The sequence below is a fragment of the Hyperoodon ampullatus genome (assembly GCF_949752795.1).
Source record: "Hyperoodon ampullatus genome assembly, chromosome: 12".
In the NCBI taxonomy this organism is placed as follows: Eukaryota; Metazoa; Chordata; class Mammalia; order Artiodactyla; family Ziphiidae; genus Hyperoodon; species Hyperoodon ampullatus.
The window spans coordinates 55,441,864-55,460,072 of record NC_136925.1 but is presented as its reverse complement, the minus strand read 5'-3'; the positions used below and the strand labels follow the sequence as shown (position 1 = coordinate 55,460,072).

Below are 18,209 nucleotides of genomic sequence, written 5' to 3'. Positions count from 1 at the left end.
TTAATCCAACTGATGCCAAGAAATTAGATCTGGGAACAGCCAAGGCTTTTCCTCCTGACATTGCATATTATAGTTTAGTTGCCGTGTTTCTTTAAGAGAAAACATTTTCATCTTTGAACGAATATTTAGAGTTCAGAGTGGGAGAAAGTCTCCTGCATTCACAATGTTTATAATCCTTCACTTAAGAGTTATTTGACTGTGCCAGCAAGAGAGAGAGAGCTACTTGGTGTATGTATTCTAGCAAGAGAAATGAGAAAAAGCTGTTCGCATGCAGAGGTGGGGCTCCGCAGAGGGTTGGTGCTTTGGGTGGTTCGCTGCCAGAATTAGTATTAGGCCCCCATTCATGAGCAATAGTTGATTCATTTGGAGTAAAAATGAATGGCCATATTCTGTTTGTGCTGGCGTCTTTCCTTTCATCATTTTTCTCTATCTAATCATCAATCTGCTCAATTAAGCATTTGTTTTATACTCTTGATTTGTAAAGGCAATAACAAAGGACTATTCCCTTGACTCATGAGGAGTAATAAAAAAGCTTCACAGAAGAGAAAAAATATACACTTTTTCAATTCAAATACTAAGATTCCTCATGATATTTTAAACAATAAAGCAATCCTAAATGAAGGAAAAGAGAAAGTATATACAGATGCATATAATGTATAGGCATTTATTTTATTTTAAAAACTTGGCATATGGATCAAGAGTTAAAGTTGAAATTTTTAGAAGATAATAGCAGAAGGCATTTAGGACCTATGCTTTTCCGGATTTGAAATAGAACCAGAAATGTAAAATGGTCTCATGTCAGCCTGCGAGAAGTTTTTTAGATATGGATAAATGATTCTAAAATTTTAAATTTTCTTATTTGGCTATTTAATTATTTGCATTTACATGAGCTTAAGTGTCATTTTGTTCCACGCTCAATACAAATAAAATTATGATGACAAATATCATATTATATTTTGACTGCAGGAGATCTGGGATTATGGAAATTAGATTTACCATGTGGCATAGAATATTTGCCAGAAACTCAGAGGTAGTAAGATAGGGTCCATTTGTGGTAGTTTCTTCTTTGCCTAATAATATAGCCCTGCTGTACTTCTGGGTCTCAGGTTGACAGCGTGGTTTACTGCGTGAAAGAAATCTGGCCTCAGACTACCTGGGTTCAAATCCTGACTTTGCCCCCTTCTTACTGTTCTTTAAAGTTGAGCAAAATATTTAACCTCTCACTCTAAAAATAAGAATGATAGAGTACCTACCCCTTACTATTATTGTGAAGATTTAAATAATTTATATGTACAAAATGCCTGAATAGTACGTAGTATACTATAACTATCAGTTAAGAGTTAACTGCTATTTTATCATCACCATAATTATCATAATCCTTTCGTACCTTGCTTCAGATCTGTGTTATGTAGTAATGAAAGAAATAAAAATAAAAATGAAACTAAGTTTTCATGATAGAGATTACTTGGGGAAAAAGTAAGGGTTTTTGTTTTTATTTTTTATTTGTTTATTTGTAATATGTTTCTATCCAGATCTAATGTAATGCCTTCTCTGGACACTTAACATTTTTCTACATAGAAAAAAAACACATTATTAAGGTGAAATTACTTTTTGCCTGACTACGTTTTAAACTAACAACATAAAGTATGGTCAGCTTTCATACTAAAAATTTTCAGTATGAAAATTAAAACGTTTCTGGCAGGGCATGTTGAAGATACACTTATTAAATGACATAACCATATTGACTAGGAAGGGAAGAAGGAACCTTCTGGGCAAGGAATGATTCAATATTTCACAGGTGTCTAGTATACATAGGCAAAAACCTATTAAGCTGTATACTTAAAATGTGTGCACTGGGGCTTCCCTGGCGGCGCAGTGGTTAAGAATCCGCCTGCCAACGCAGGGGACACGGGTTCGAGCCCTGGTCAGGGAGGATCCCACATGCCACAGAGCAGCTAGGCCCCTGCACCACAACTACTAAGTCTGCGCTCTAGAGCCCGCGCAGCACAACTACTGAGCCCATGTGCCACAACTACTGAAGCCTGCGTGCTTAGAGCCTGTCCTCCTCAACAAGAGAGGCCACTTCAATGAGAAGCCCGCGAGCCACAACAAAGAGTAGCCCCCACTCACTGTAACTAGGGAAAGCCCGCGCGCAGCAACAAAGACCCAACACAGCGAAAAATAAATAAAAATATAATAAATAAATTTTTTTTAATGTGTGCACTGTACTGACTTAGGACACTGGAAATTCTTGTGGGAAATGTGAAAGAATTTAAAAGCCAAGAACAAGTAGCCCACACACTACAATAGCATGATCATTTTGAAAATATTTTGACTTGTGAAAATTATTCTAAAAATTTCCAATGTAATGGATTGTTTCCTGCCTTCTTGGAAGTCATACCTGTTGGTAGCCAACACATAAAGAGAATACAGTTGTTGACCTGACTGGTAAAGAAAACATATGAATAATCAACGTCATAATGTCTAAAATAAATAGTGATGTGAATATATATTATGAGACAAAAGAAGCGTTCTGGGAGTTAGGTTCATTGCAGTTGGGATCATTGGTCCTGCTCTCTGACTCACATTTAGTTAAGAAGTCCTTGAGAAGATATGTGTCAGGAATGGAGTGGAAGGGTTAATCTAAATAATACTGGAAATCATGAAAGTCATACCATTTATAAAATAGCATATCCAAAACCAAAATTGTAAACATACGAAAAGGAATATAGTCCGCTGCTATCTTTGGAAAGCAAAAAGGAGAATAAGTCTCAGGAAAGGTTTCTGTCATACATCAAGAAAAAGGGCCAAGCTTGGAAAGTCACTTGTCCAGTGAAGAGCGTCGTGCAACTTGCATGCTCAACATGTATAGGCACAAGTCTCTCTGACCACTGAAAGAACACTGTTTAGACTGATATCACTTTGCTTTATGTCTTATTACATATAGTTTATAACAATGCTCGAAATTGGTATACACACACAAAATTATTTGTAAATTAGCAGCTAAGAATCTTGTGCCACGGTGCCATAAAGAACGTATACCACTATAACTTTATTTTCTTCTCAAGGAAACTATTCAGTGAGTGATATTTTAATGGTTAGATTTAAATATGAAAATATTATATGATTATAATAGAAATTACTCAATGGGTTTTCAAATGTAGTTCTCAGGAAATATGCTTTATCCATATTAAACTAATGAGATGCATTTCAATTGAATTTTTATTGTATCTTGGTCAATAATATCTCGCATATTATGTCATTTAAAATGTTCTCAATATATAAATAATCATTTATGGAACCACATACTCAATTTTCACAAAATTATTCTATAAGCAAGCAAGCATTGATAAGTAATCAAGATATCAAATAATTCCCTAGAATAAAACTAAGAAATAAGACCAATAGTATATGAAATTGAAAGTATTATCATCTGTTTATATAAGTAGTTTACATTTTGAAACTATTTTGATTGTGTCCAATTTCCCCTCATGTGCATTTCTGGTTTTCTTCAGAAGAAAACTGGTAATTTAAAATTTTATTTCGATGAAGGTGCCTATGTTGGTAAAATCTGTCCATTTCCAATAAAAGCTATCAACTTTAATAGAACAGAAAATTGTAATTTAAGTAAATTTATTTGAACATAGCATTTAAGGTGAAAAAGAGGATTTTTTTCTTAAGTTAATGAAATACAGCTACTTTTTATGTTGTGACAAACCCTTAAGTTTTCAAGTCAAGAATGGATTTTATTCCAAATCTCCATTTGTAAATAGTTTGCTTTGGCAAACTGCTGTTTGTCTACCCATTAACCATTCTTTGACTTCTTCCAATTTCATTTGGATATCAATATGCCAGTCATGTATTTAGCATTTATTTAATGCCTGTTATACACCAAACAATGTTCTAGGCCTTGGAGATAGAGCAGTAAATAAATATAGACAAAGCCCTAACTTCTATGAACTTAAATTCCAATAGAGGGAAACAGACCAGACACAAATTCTTTTCAGAGAAATAAAGCAGTAAGTGAAGATAGGGAATTCTGGGACTTGTGTCTAGGGCATTGCTATTTTGTATACAGTTATCAGAGAAAGACACACTGGTGAGGTGAAGGAAATGAGAGAGGGACCCATGTAGGGGAGCAGCTTTCACGGCAGAAGGAACACATGCAAAGACCTTGAGGAGAAAGTACCTTCGCTGCTCAGGGAAGGTGGGCTCAGACTCAGAGGATGAATCAGATTGGTCTTAATTAGTGATTCTCAATCTTTAGCTCGAGTCAGAATTACCTGGAGGGCTTGTTAAAGCGGATTGTTGAGCCTCAACTCCACAGTTTCTGAATCAGTAGTCCTGGAGAGGGGCTCAAGAATGTTCATTTCTCACAGGTTTGCAGCTGAGACTGATGCTATTGCTCAGGTGACTACACTTTGATAGTCACTGGTCTTCTAAGAAAATTTTTTCTTCCTGGCTTTTGGAAGGAGAGATAGCAGAGATAACCCCCAACCCATCCATCTTATTTTGAGCATTATTTTGTAAGGATGTGATATTTAGAAAGTTGAGAACCAAATTGGCTAAAAAGAGGAGAACATTAAAGAAAACAAATCAGCCAACTCAAAGCTCTAACAACTCTGAGCTGAGATACCCATTGCTGGAACTCCTTAACTCCAAATATTTGTGTGTGAAAAAAATAAATGTCCTTATTATCAAAACCACTACTGGTGGGTAAGCTGTTACTTGTAGCAGGTAATGTCTGAACTGACATTTGATTTTTATTTCCCCTTAAGAATAATAATGAAAAATAGTAGTTTGGTTCCAAGATGAGGTATAAAGGACCAATTATTTCATGGAACGATTGGAAGAGAGCACTTAAAGTCCATATAACTCAATCATTGACCTTTAAAAGTAGGGAATCTCCTGTTAGGTGTCAGTCTAGAATATCAGGAACCCATTTGTTGCCTTGGCATAGATACTTTGGTAGGATTATCCTTACTTGGTCCTCGAAGGAGCTGGAAAGGAGGAACCCACATGGTTCTTCTAGAAGCCATGGAAAGAAGAGAATTCCAAACACTAAAGCATGCTATGTCCATTCATCCATTCATTTAATATCAGCTTATTTATTCTTTTGATAAACCCAAAGTTGACCTGTGATTGTAAAAGGTGTTGGTTTAACTATTTTGTATATTCCCATCCTGGGAATGGTCTAAATCAGATCATTATTAATTCTGAATATTACTTATATTAAGCAGTGATGATATAGGTCTTTGCCAACCCCTCAAAATACCTTGACTTCACTGCTAGCATGCATTTTTAAACATGCATTCCAATATTAAGAAAAATTTGCTTGTTACAAAAGAGTAGGTGTGCATGGAAGATTTTATCCAATATATATGGAAGCATACAAACACTGGTAATATTTTATTTACTTTATTCTTTCTTCCCTCCTTTGCTATTTATTCCCTAATTACTGGATAAAGAATAGTTTCTTAAAAAGCATTTGCTTCATAGTTTTAATTTTTTCTTATGCTCCTTTTGTCAAATTTTTCATTGGTGCCCTTTTCTCTGAGTGTGCAGATGGATGAAAGTGCCTTATTTTAAGTGATCAGGCATTCAAAAATAACAAGCATGAGCCTGTCAAGAAGTTACAGTAATACCATGGAAGCTCCATTTGGTTGTACCATGTGTGTAGAATCTTTCTGACTGAATTCATTCCCACCATATTTATCACACATGAACTTGAGTACATCTCAACAATCTCGGCTCTTAAATTGCACTCTTGAGCAGTATCCTTCACAGCTGCAGAGAAGGGAGATTTGAAAGTAGGGGTGAGGTCTGAAGAAAAAAATATATTTAATTGGATTTCAGGCTCTAAAATCCTAACCTTAATTCTTAAATTGTACGAAGATGCTTTATAATTTGCCAGCTACGTGTTGAAGGAAATGGTAAAGCATCAGGAAGAAATTTTCAGATCCATTTATACCGCTTTTTATGCTGATGGAAACTAAGGTCAACTGTGATACTTTAGTCTGGCTATTAAGAAATCCTGGGTACGGGTGGGGCTTTTCTTGATCCTGAGGATAGTATTAGCTTTGAGGAAGCTGCTAGCTCTTCTGAAAAATTGTAATCAGTGAGACTAACTTTGTTGTTCTTCCTCTGAATGCCTAAGTACTTTTGCTGGTACTCACACTCCTTTCTCTCACGAGGGAAAAGAATGTGCATCATTCTTCTTGCCTGTTGTATCTATGTACTTGTTTTCAAAAATTAATCTGATTTGGGGTTTCATTTTTCTTCAACTCAGAAGGGAGGGAATTGCAGGAAAGTATATTAGTAATAGACTACAGCCCGAGGAAAATGAAAGTATATCTAAGTGAAACCAAGCAGGGAGGAAGTACAATTTTAATAAAGCTTAAATCAGTGATTCATGGCTTGGAACTAACCTCTGTCAGGCAGCAATATTTCCTGGTGCTCTGTCAAAGGCCTTATCATTGTAAATTCTTTTTTTTTTAATACAGAGAAAGTTACAAAAAATTAACAGCTAGTAGATTTTTTTCAACTTATTTGCAAAACTAAAATATTCCTTTGCTTTTAAAAAGCTAGAGTAGGGGCTTCCCTGGTGGCGCGGTGGTTGAGAGTCCGCCTGCTGATGTAGGGGATGCGGGTTCGTGCCCCGGTCCGGGAGGATCCCACATGCCGCGGAGCGGCTGGGCCCGTGAGCCATGGCCGCTGAGCCTGCGCGTCCGGAGCCTGTGCTCCGCAGCGGGAGGGGCCGCGGCAGTGAGAGGCCCGCGTACCGCAAAAAAAAAAAAAAAAAAAAAAAAAAGCTGGAGTAGAAGAAAAGCATAATATTTCTACAGTGAAGTCAAAGGCTAATGATTCTCCAAATTATATATTATTACGAAATTTCTTAGGATGAAGAACTGTCGAGATGGACTGTAAGGTTTATGAGGGTAGGGGTAACATCCACTTATATTTGTGAAGTCCATGCCTGATATTTAATATAAATGGAGTCTCTTTGGAATGAATGAATATTAATTGCCCAGAATTATTCACTTTTCAATGCCTTGAAGATATATTAGTCGTCTTCTTTTACTACGTCTTTGTTTTATTGACATACTTTAGAAATAATTTGAAGTGTTTCTTTTTAATCTACAGAAAAAGAAAAAAATGAATGAATAAAAAGTTTGCCCTCTTGGTATTCCAGTCAGTTTTTCTTCCCTTCCATTTAAAATATACTACAGTCTTAGAATGGAAAAAAATTAGGTAGAAAGAAAAGTTTTACTTGAGTTATTCATTTTATTTTTTCTTATATTAATTTTTACCTTTTTTCTTTATGAGGAGAGTAGGTTTAAAAAGTAGTTAAAGACTAGAAAAACTAGAATAAAAATTGTGCATGTAATGTAAGTATGTATACTGTGTAAGTATTCTGCTAAAGTAATGGGCAGTTTTCAAAAACAGAAGAGTTACTGATGGGAAATTTCTGGCTAGTGATGATTTTTAATTCATTTTAAGAGGCCAATTGAACTTTATTTACTTATTATTATACTTATTTCTTGTAATTTTTGGCGGTTGTACATTAAGAAAATATTACTAGTTTATTTTGCAGACATTTTAGAAATTTCAAGAGCATTTCCTCTATTTTTGTAACAAACTATTTTTAAAAATTGAAAATAATGCTTACATACACACACCTGTTATATACAGAATATTAACATGAGCCAGGAATACAGGTGGCCTCAGGAAACTAGAAAGGACAAAGAAACGACTTTCCCCTTTGAGCCTCCAGAAGGGAACACAGGCCTGCCAAACCTCAATTTCAGTGCCATAACATTCATTTAGGACTTCTGACATCTAGAACCATAGATAATAAATTTGTGTTGTTTTAACTCACGAATGCGTGGCAATTTGTTACAGCATAACAAGTAACTAATACAGATTTTGGCGCCTGGAAGTGGGGTCCTGCTGTAACAAATACCTAAAAATATGGACATAACTTTGGAAGTGGGCAGGGTCAGGGGCTTGGAAGAATTTTGAGGAGCAAGACAGAAAAAGCTTGAATTGCCTTTAACAGACTGTCAGTAAAAATGTGAATGCTGAAGTGTCTACTGACAAGGGCTCAGAAGAAAACAAGGAACATGTTGCTGGAAACTGGAAGAAAAAGGATCCTTTTTATGTGCCAGAAATTTAGCTGAATTGTGTCCTGCAGTTATATGGGAAGCAAAATTTGTAAACGATGAATTTGGATATGTAGGTGAGGAGATTTCTAAGCACTGTTGAAGGTACAACCTTTCTGCTCGTTCACACGTTCACACACATACACACACATTTATTATTTGTTGATATTATTATCTTTATATAGTGGCAGTACAGATTCCCTATTGTAATCCTTTGATTTTGAACAAGGCAAATGCTAAACAATAGAAAACTTAAATTATTTTTATTCTTAGTAATTAATAACAGGTCTTTAGAGTGAATGCCCACATCAAAAGGATTACATTAGTTTTATTGCAGTATTATGGTAACAGGAGCTCTGCCTCCCTTTTTTTCTGTATTTATCCGATTGTAGGAATAAAAGATTAAAATCCAGTTTGGCTTCATTGAAACACATTCGCAGAGTGTTATAGAGCATTGGTTTATGATTATTGCTCCATAATACACAAAATATTCTTTATCCTCTATCAGTTTAGTGTCTGAAATTATGCATTCTATTCAGTTTTTAATGAAATGTGGATTACTTTAAAGATTATCTCTCTGATTTAATAAATGGCATTAGAGTAGAAAGTTAATTGGATCTTCCTTGAATGAGCAGTGACCACTATGTGTGATTGATAGGAGGAAAAGACAGTGAATGACATTTTTAAATTTGTTTTATGTGTTTAAAACTTTTAGATTAGTAAAGTGGGTATTTTTTGATCAGTTTGCTCAAGTAAATTATGTAGCACCTATTACCCTTGTAAAAATCATGGTAAAATTCTAATTTCTTTTAAAAATAAAAATTTCTCTGATTTTGTGAAATTGAGATATAAAAAATGCCCCACACTTGAACACATATAATTTAGTGTGTTTTCATTTTAAAGACAGAAAATGAATGTTATCACCCAAACATCGAAATAGTTCTAGATTTGTCACCTTCCGTTTTTTACACGAATTTCAACTGAACTTTAAAATTCGGAATCTTGTTTACTTCTTTCATTGTCTACTCTTTACTCCAAGAGCCCCTGCTGTATTTACTGACAAAGGGATTACCACTTACACGTCCTTGCTTTAGGAAATGCAGAAATTCATGTTTGTAAATATGATGCTAGAGGTGACAAAGTGATTATCACCACATTTTGTATATCCCTGGTGGTAGCAGAAGGAAGTTTACAGTTTAAGTATCACTGGCCTTTCATGAAATATACAAATTGTCCTTTTAAACCAGTGTTACTCTTCCTGATAGATGTTTGTGTGTGCAGGTGTGCCTTCCATATTGTAAATTCAAGAAGACCGTGTTTTCTTTGCTGGCTGTTGCTGTTATTTACAACACCTGGCTTTATATCTGTACCTTTAAAGTCCCAGTCTTCGTCTTTGAGGAAACCATCAATTCTTGTATACCTCCTGCTTTCTTGGTCTCTTTGCTGCTATTCTTTCCCAGGTGAAAATCCAACTAGGCCATGCCTTTGAGGTAGGATTTCACTCTACTAGTAAAACTGTCCTCTGCTCTCCCTGATACCGTCATCTCAGGTCTGACTCCTTTATAAAAAGCTGCTTTGTATTGGCCAGGTATTTTTCTGACATATTCAGCCAGTAGGGAAGATAGTTTGAAGTAAATGTGGTTCATTGGTGGTGATCTAACAGTGCACTAAAGACAAGAGCAAATAAGAAAATTTTTGTGGAGAAATAAGGAAGAAAGAAAGCTAAAGGTCCTAGGAAGTATGTAGCTAAGACTTCACCTCACATAATTTAGCTATTCTGTAGGCTTCCTACCATATCGATTTTCAGAAGTGCTCATGGTAAAAACTACTTTTGTTGGTCTGTGATTTTTTAAAATTTAAGTTTCACATCATCATTGTGGACAGTAGTCATCCCTGGACTACATCTTTGTCCATTGCTTAATTCCCTACACCTACCTGTTCCACCAGCTGCTAAACATTGGGAATTTGGTCATCCATCCACAATGTATTTATTGTATGCTTACTCTCTGTCAGGCACTCAGCCAGATATTGAGCTTCAAGTAGAGGGTTGTGGGATGGAGAGCAGGACATCTGTATTCAGTTATTATGCAGAGCAGGTTTGGGGTAAAAATAGTCATTGGCCACATCTGTCTTAAATCATGAACTATCGTCTTCTTCAGGGAGATTCCTCAACTCCTTTAGGATCTGTTCTTGGAAATAGGATGCTTCTCTTTTCATTTTGGTAGGATATTTACAGTCTATGTTTTAGAGTTGCTATAATCTAGAATTAACTAATAACCTCCATTAAACAAATATCTTCCTGTATGAAAACTATGGAGGTGTTTTTGTTCAGATTTTATGAAACAAGTCACCAATCTAAGGTTGTGTTGTAGATACAAAACTTTACATGTTTACCTAATGTGGGGATCTCTTTCCAGACTTATTTATGATCATAGAGGCATATCTATATTTATATTTCTTCCTAAAGATGGATTTTTTAAAAATTTGCCATCATTCTAGGACAGTGGTCTGAAGCTTGCATTTTTTTAACACCTTTATTGGAGTATAATTGCTTTACAATGTTGTGTTAGTTTCTGCTGTATTACAAAGTGAATCAGCTATATGTATACATAAATCCACATATCCCCTCCTTCTTGCCTCTCCCTCCCACACGCCCTATCCCACCCCTCTAGGTGGTCACAAAGCACTGAACTGATCTCCCTGTGTGATGCAGCTGCTTCCCATTAGCTATCTGTTTTACATTTGGTAGTGTATATATGTCAGTGCTACTCTCTCACTTGGTCCCAGCTTAACCTTCCTGCTCCCCGTGTCCTCGAGTCCATTCTCTACATCTGCATCTTTATTCCTGTCCTAGGTTCATCAGAACCCTTTTTTTTTTTTTTTTTTTTTTTAGATTCCATATATATGTGTTAGCATATGGTATTTGCTTTTCTCTTTCTGACTTACTTCACTCTGTATGAGACACTCTTGGTCCATCCACCTCACTACAAAAACTCGATTTCGTTTCTTTTTTATGGCTGAGTAATATTCTATTGTATATATGTGCCACATCTTCTTTATCTAGTCATCAGTCAGTGGACACTTAAGTTGCTTCCACGTCCTGGCTATTGTAAATAGTGCTGCAGTGGACATTCTGGTACATGTCTCTTTTTGAATTATGGTTTTCTCAGGGTATATGCTCCATAGTGGGATTGCTGGGTCATATGGTAGTTCTATTTTTAGTTTTTTAAGGAACTTCCATACTGTTCTCCATAGTGGCTGTATCAATTTACATTCCCACCAACAGTGTAAGAGGGTTCCCTTTTTCTCCACACCCTCTCCAACATTTATTGTTTGTAGATTTTTTGATGATGGCCATTCTGTCCTATGTGCAGTGATACCTCATTGTAGTTTTGATTTGCATTTCTCTAATGATTAGTGATGTTGAGCATCCTTTCACGTGTTTGTTGGCAATCTGTATATCTTCTTTGGAGAATGTCTATTTAGGTCTTCTGCCCATTTTTGCATTGGGTTGTTTGTTTATTTGATACTGAGCTCTATGAGCTGCTTGTATATTTTGGAGATTAATCCTTTGTCAGTTGCTTCATTTGCAAATATTTTCTCCCATTCTGAGGGTTGTCTTTTCATCTTGTTTATGGCTTCCTTTGCTATGCTTTTAAGTTTCATTAGGTCCCATTTCTTTATTTCTGTTTTTATTTCCCTTTTTTCTAGGAGGTGGGTCAAAAAGGATCTTGCTGTGATTTATGTCATAGAGTGTTCTGCCTATGTTTTCCTCTAAGAGTTTGATAGTGTCTGGCCTTACATTTAGGTCTTTAATCCATTTTGAGCTTATTTTTGTGTATGGTGTTAGGGAGTGATCTAATCTCATACTTTTACATGTCCCTGTCCAGTTTTCCCAGCACCACTTATTGAAGAGACTGTCCTTTCTCCACTGTACATTCCTGCCTCCTTTATCAAAGATAAGGTGACCATATGTCCATGGGTTTATCTCTGGGCTTTCTATCCTGTTCCATTAATCTATATTTCTATTTTTTTGCCAGTACCATACTGTCTTGATTACTGTAGCTTTGTAGTATAGTCTGAGTCAGGGAGCCAGATTCCTCCCACTCCGTTTTTCCTAAGCAAGATTGCTTTGGCTATTTGGGGTCTTTTGTGTTTCCATACAAATTGTGAAATTTTTTGTTCTAGGTCTGTGAAAAATGCCATTGGTGCTTTGATGGGGATTTCATTGAATCTGTAGATTGCTTTGGGTAGTATAGTCATTTTCACAATGTTGATTCTTCCAATCCAAGAAAATGGTATATCTCTCCATCTGTTTGTATTGTCTTTAATTCCTTTCATCAGTATCTTATAGTTTTCTACATACAGGTTTTTTGTCTCCTTAGGTAGGTTTATTCCTAGGTATTGTATTCTTTTTCTTGCATTGGTAAGTGGGAGTGTTTCCTTAATTTCTATTTCAGATTTTTCATCATTAGTATATAGTAATGCAGGAGATTTCTGTGCATTAATTTTGTATCCTGCTGCTTTACCAAATTCATTGATTAGCTCTAGTAGTTTCCTGGTAGCATTTTTAGGATTCTCTATGTATAGTATCATGTCATCTGCAAACAGTGACAATTTTACTTCTTCCTTTCCAATTTAGATTCCTTTTATTTCTTTTTCTACTCTGATTACTGTGGCTAAACTTCCAAAGTATATTGAATAACAGTGGTGAGAATGAGCAACCTTGTCTTGTTCCTGATCTTAGAGGAGATGGTTTCTGTTTTTCACCACTGAGAATGATGTGGGCTGTGTGTTTGTCATATATGGCCTTTATTATATTGAGATAGGTTCCCTCTATGCCTACTTTCTGGAGGGTTTTTATCATAAATGGGTGTTGAATTTTGTTGAAAGCTTTTTCTGCATCTATTGAAATGATCATATGGTTTTTCTCCTTCTATTTGTTAATATGGTGTATCACATTGATTGATTTGCATATATTGAAGAATTCTTGCATTCCTGGGATAAACCCCACTTGATCATGGTATATGATCCTTTTAATGTGCTGTTGGATTCTATTTGCTAGTATTTAATTGAGGATTTTTCATCTATGCTCATCAGTGATATTGGCCTGTTGTTTTCTTTCTTTGTAATGTCTTTGTCTGGTTTTGATATCAGGGTGATGGTAGCCTCATAGAATGAGTTTGGGAGTGTTCCTCCCTCTGCTATATTTTAGAAGAGTTTGAGAAGGATAGGTGTTAGCTCTTCTCTAAATGTTTGATAGAATTTGCCTGTGAAGCCATCTGGTCCTGGGCTTATGTTTGTTGGAAGATTTTTAATCACAGTTTCAATTTCAGTGCTTGTGATTAGTTTGTTTATATTGTCTATTTCTTCCTGGTTGAGTCTCAGAAGGTTGTGCTTTTGTAAGAATTTGTCCATTTCTTCCAGGTTGTCCATTTTATTGGCATAGAGTTGCTTGTAGTAATCTCTCATGATCCTTTGTATTTCTGCAGTATCAGTTTTTACTTCTTTTACATTTCTAATTCTATTGATTTGAGTCTTCTCCCTTTTTTTCTTGATGAGTCTGGCTAAAGGTTTATCAATTTTGTTTACCTTCTCAAAGAACCACCTTTTAGTTTTATTGATCTTTGTTATTGTTTCCTTCATTTCTTTTCATTTATTTCTGGTCTGATCTTTATGATTTCTTTCCTTCTGCTAACTTTAGGGGTTTTTTTGTTCTTCTTTCTCTAATTGCTTTCAGTGTAAGGTTAGGTTGTTTATTGGAGATTTTTCTTGTTTCTTGAGGTAGGTTGTATTGCCCTAAACTTCCCTCTTAGAACTGCTTTTGCTGAATCCCATAGCTTTTGGGTCATCGTGTTCTCATTGTCATTTTTTTCTAGGTATTTTTGGATTTCCTCTTTGATTTTTTCAGTAATCTCGGTTATTTGGTAGCGTATTGTTTAGCCTCCCTGTGTCTGTATATTTTACAGTTTTTTCCTTGTAGTTGATATCTAGTCTCATAGCATTGTGGTCGGAGAAGATACTTGATATGATTTCAGTTTTCTTAAATTTATCAAGGCTTGATTTGTGACACAAGATATGATCTATCCTGGAGAATGTTCCATGAGCACTTGAGAAGAAAGTGGATTCTGTTGTTTTTGGATAGAATGTCCTGTAAATATCCATTAAGTCCATCTTGTTTAATCTGTCATTTAAAGGTGCATTTCCGTATTTATTTTTATTTTGGATGATCTGTCCATTGGTGAAAGTGAGGTGTTGAAGTCCCCTACTATTATTATGTTATTGTCGATTTCCCCTTTTATGGCTGTTAGCATTTGCCTTATGTATTGAGGTGCTCCTATGTTGGTTGCATAAATATTTACAGTTGTTATATCTTCTTCTTGGATTGATGCCTTGATCATTATGTAGTGTCCTTCTTTGTCTCTTGTGATAGTCTTTATTTTAAAGTCTATTTTGTCTGACATGAGAGTTGCTCTTCCAGCTTTCTTTTGATTTCCATTTGCATGGAATATCTTTTTCCATCCCCTCACTTTCAGTCTGTATGTGTCCCTAGGTCTGAAGTGTGTCTCTTATTGACAGCATATATATGGGTCTTGTTTTTCTATCCATTCAGCCAGTCTATGTCTTTTGGATGGATCGTTTAATCCACTTACATTTAAGGTAATTATCAATATGTATGTTCCTCTTACCATTTTCTTAATTGTTTTGGGTTTGTTTTTGTAGGTGTTTTCCTTCTCTTGTTTCCTGCCTAGAGAAGTTCCTTTAGCATTTGTTTAAAGCTAGTTTGGTGGTGCTGAATTCTCTTAGCTTTTGCTTGTCTGGAAAAGTTTTAATTTCTCTGTTGAATCTGCATGAGATCCTTGTCGGGTAGAGTAATCTTGGTTGTAGGTTATTTCCTTTCATCACTTTAAATATGTCCTGCCACTCCCTTCTGGCTTGCAGAGTTCCTGCTGAAAGATCACCTGTTAACCTTATGGGATTCCCTTGTATGTTATTTGTTGCTTTTCTCTTGCTGCTTTTTAATATTTTTTCTTTGTATTTAAGTTTTGATAGTTTGATTCATATGTGTCTTGGCATGTTTCTCCTTGCATTTATCTTGTATGGGATTCTCTGCGCTTCCTGGACTTGATGGACTATTTCCTTTCCCATGTTGGGGAAGTTTTCAACTATAATCTCTTCAAATATTTTCTCAGACCCTTTCTTTTTCTCTTCTTCTTCTGGGATGCCTATAATTCAAATGTTGGTCTGTTTAATGTTGTCCCAGAGGTCTCTGAGACTGTCCTCAATTCTTTCCATTCTTTTTTCTTTATTCTGCTTTGTGATAGTTATCTCCACTATGTTATCTTCCAGTTCATTTATCCGTTCTTCTGCCTCAGTTATTCTGCTATTGATTCCTTCTAGAGAATTTTTAATTTCATTTATTGTGTTGTTCATCATTGTTCACTGTTTAGTTCTTATAGGTTAAATGTTTCTTGTATTTTCTCCATTGTATTTCCAAGATTTTGGATCATCTTTACTATCATTACCCTGAATTCCTTTTCAGGTAGACTGCCTATTTTCTTCTTCATTTGTTTGGTCTGGTGGGTTTTTACCTTGCTCCTTCATCTGCTGCATATTTCTCTGTCTTCTCATTCTGTTTAACTTACTGTGTTTGGGGTCTCCTATTTGCAGGCTGCAGGTTTGTAGTTCCCATTGTTTTTGGTGTCTGCACCCAGTGGGTGAGGTTGGTTCAGTGGCTTGTGTAGGCTTCCTCGTGGAGGTGACTTGTGCCTGTGTTCTGGTGGGTGCGGCTGGATCTTGTGTTTCTGGTGGGTGGGGCCACATCTGATGGTGTGTTTTGGGATGTTTTTGAAGTTAGTACGATTTTAGGCAGCGTCTCTGCTAATGGGCAGGGTTGTGTTCCTGTCTTGCTAGTTGTTTGGCTGGGGCATCCAGCACTGGAGCTTGCTCTCTGTTGCGTGGAGCTGGGTCTTAGCATTGAGATGGAGATCTCTGGGAGAGCTCTCTCTGATTGATATTATGTGGGGCAGGGAGGTTTCTGGTGGTCAAGTGTCCGGAACTCGGCTCTCCCACCTCAGAGGCTGAGGTCTGACACCAGGCCTGAGCACCACAACCCTGTCAGCCACATGGCTCAGAAGAAAAGGCAGAAAAAAAGAAAATAATAATAATAATAAATTTTTTAAAAATTATTAAAATTTAAATAATAATTTAAAAAAAGGAGAGCAACCAAACCAGTAAACAGATCCACCCATGATAACAAGCGCTGAAAGCTATACTAAAACATGAATATCAGAAACAAATCAGTAGCAGACAGCAAACCCAAGTCTACAGTTGCCCCCAAAGTCCACCACCTCAATTTTGGGATGATTCGTTGTCTATTCAGGTAATCCACAGATGCAGGACACATCAAGTTGACTGTGGGGATTTAATCTGCTGCTCCTGAGGCTGCACGGAGAAATTTCCCTTTCTCTTCTTTGTTCGCACAGCTCCTGGGGTTCAGCTTTGGTTTTAGCCCCACCTCTGCGTCTAGGTTGCCCTCAGGCACCTGTTCCCACCCAGACAGGATGGGGTTAAAGCAGCTGTTGATTAGGGGGCTCTTGCTTATTCAGGCTGGGGGGAAGAGAGGGGTATGGTAGTTATAATTGGAATGTGAGGCTAGCCTGTGGTGGCAGAGGCTGGCATGATGTTGAAGCAGCCTGAGGCGCTCCGTGTGTTCTCCTGGGCAAGTTGTCCCTGGATAACGGGACCCTGGCATTGGCGGGCTGCACAGGCTCCGGGGGTGTGGGGTGGTAGGGCGGATAGTGACCTGTGCTTGCCCACAGGATTCTTGGCGGCTGCAACAGCAGCATTAGCATCCCATGCCCGTCTCCAGGGTACGCACTGATAGCCGCAGCTCGCGCCTGTCTGTGGAGCTCGTTTAGGCGGTGCTCTATCTTCTGTAGGCAGACAGGGAAGGAATCCTCTCTCCTCTCACATCCCGAAACAATGGTCTCTTGCCTCTTAGGCAGGTCCAGAGTTTTTCCCGGACTCACTTCTGGCTAGCTGTGGCGCACTAGCCCCCTTCAGGCTGTGTTCACACAGCCAATCCCAGTCCTCTCCCTGGGATCCAACCTCTGAAGCCCGAGCCTCAGCTCCCAGCCCCCACCTGCCCCAACAGGTAAGCAGACAAGCCTCTCCTCTCAGGAGTGCTGGTCGGCACTGATCCTCTGTGTGGGAATCTCTCCACTTTGCCCTCTGCCCCCCTGTTGCTGCGCTCTCCTCCGTGGCTCCAAAGCTCCCCCCCTGCCACTCCCCGTCTCCACCAGTGAAGGACCTTCCTAGTGTGTGAGAACTTTTCCTCCTTCACAGCTCCCTCCCAGAGGTGAAGGTCCCATTCCTATTGTTTTGTCTCTGTTTTTTCTTTTTTCTTTCACCCTACCCAGGTACACGGGGATTTTCTTGCCTTTGGGGAAGTCTGAGGTCTTCTGTCAGCGTTCAGTAGGTGTTCTGTAGGGGTTGTTCCACGTGTATATGTATTTTTGATGTATTTGTGGGAAGGAAGGTGATCTCCACTTCTTACTCCTCCGCCATCTTGAAAGTCCCCCCCGAAGCTTGCATTTTTTAAGTTAAAATGTCTTGGACATATTTTCAATTTAGAAAATACAGATATTCCATTGTGTGAATATATGTTTAATCCTTCCCCTATTGATGGACATTTCGGATGTTCAAAAGTGTTACTATCACATACAATAGTGAATTAAACGTTGTTGGCTAAGATGTTTATATTTTCTGTTATAGGACAAATTCCTAAAAGTGATATTTCTAAGTCGTATATATATGTTAAAATATTACAAATTACAGTCAAAAAGAATTATATAAATTTACATTTCAAACAGTATATTAGAATGCTGGCTTCTCCATACCCTTGTCACTACTAACTGATACCAGTCTTTTAAGATTTTGCTTATCTAATGGGTTTTATTGTTAAATGATCCACATGATGATACCACTGATTGTTGCTTTAAAACCATCCCATAAAGAATGCAGAGATGATCACAGGAACACAGT

The 18,209-nt window shown here is 37.2% G+C and overlaps 1 protein-coding gene across 6 annotated transcripts in view; it reads left to right on the top strand.

Moving 5' to 3' along the window:
- PTPRK (protein tyrosine phosphatase receptor type K) overlaps positions 1 to 18,209 on the top strand; it is a gene marked incomplete at its 3' end in the record, with an annotated part of 565,453 nt that overhangs the window by 473,271 nt on the left and 73,973 nt on the right. The gene's annotated exons all lie outside the window — the stretch shown is intronic.